Genomic DNA, 1,561 nt, shown 5'->3' on the forward strand with positions numbered 1-1,561 from the left:
CTAATCATGCCGCTACTGAAATAAATATTTTACATAAACACTAATTCATATTATTATAAGAAAATTACAATGTGAACAACTTTTAATACTAACTTTTACCTTGATGGTTGGCTCTAAACACTTAATTTATTATTATAGTGAGTAGTATACGAGTTTCGTAAATATTATTAATTTTCTATTTTGCAGTATTCATCTTATTTCATTTGTTTTTCTTTTATTTTTGTGATTAATACCTAAACCTAAGGGTAATAATTAGTTAAGCATCCTTTGACGTAACCAAAGTGTTTTTTGGTATGTCTGCGGAACACCAAGATTTCTGGTCAATCAAGATTCTAGTCAAATGTCTTCCACAGTAAAACAATGTTCAGAGCATAAAAAAATCCCCAAAGATGTATAGAAAACAGGTATTGGTATTTGATACAACTTAAGACCAATTCCAACCAACATTAACATTAGCAACTTTAGTACAGGTTTGTTTGCTTGACTAAATGCAGACCCCCACACACCCCCCCCCCCCCCCCCCCCCCCCCCTGCTTTCTCTCTCTCCTCTCTTATCATTATTCTTCAAATCTTCTCAAACTTAACCCTAAACTACTTACTCATCTAAACCATGCTTTATGAGAAGAATATGTCTCATCTTATTATCTATATTTTATAATTTGTAGTGATAATTGAATGAATAAATGTTAAACTTGGGGAATAAATAATTGGCGATGGCTTCACATTGAAACAGAATCAAAACAAGAAATAGTAAATTAAGTAAATTTTGGTACTGATAATTTTTCTATACAACAAGCGTTGCATATGATAGATCAAGTGCCCCTAAAGACTGTAGGGTCTCTCGTGGGCTGCAGGGCCTTAATATTAATTCTGTAATTGACATTGAAAAGATGTATCTTTTATCAGAATTTACTTTTGACCTTGAGAAGAGCAATGCTCAAACATTCAACGTGCTGAACTCTGGTGCTTTTGGTCTCATCAACACGGTAAGGCTCGATTTTACATCCAACCGTGGAAGCCCTTCACACACATGTATATATCGGTTTAGAGTCCATGGTCATGAACCTGACTCGGTTTCTATGATGGCAGTGGAGTCATAATGTGTATGCAGTGTTTTAACAGACTAGTACTAAATTTATACATGAAAGAGAAAGTTATTTAAAATATAAACCAAAGGTTTCTATGCTATTTTTTTTAAGGAGGTTCTAAAATATTTTAAGTAGGTTTGAAAGCTATGATACTTTATGAAGGTTTTGAAATCCATGTTATTTTACATAGATTCTTAAACTCATGATATTTAACAGGAGTTTTAAAAGGCTTTTTCTGAGGTTTAAAAAAATCTCAGGGACACATTCCATAAGGATGATTTAGCAGAAGAAACTGTAATCCTGATAAATAACTTAATTAATGGAAGTTTTAATTCTGGGTAATGTAAAAATGAACTTCCATTAAAACCATTTTTTTTTGTATCCACCCGTAACATGCTTATGCTATTCCAACACGGAACATCGCACGTATGTTCCACGATTGGTGATGTGGTGTTTGTTATTTATTTAACGAT

This window comes from Phaseolus vulgaris, chromosome 11 (genome assembly GCF_000499845.2).
Source record: "Phaseolus vulgaris cultivar G19833 chromosome 11, P. vulgaris v2.0, whole genome shotgun sequence".
In the NCBI taxonomy this organism is placed as follows: domain Eukaryota; kingdom Viridiplantae; phylum Streptophyta; class Magnoliopsida; order Fabales; family Fabaceae; genus Phaseolus; species Phaseolus vulgaris.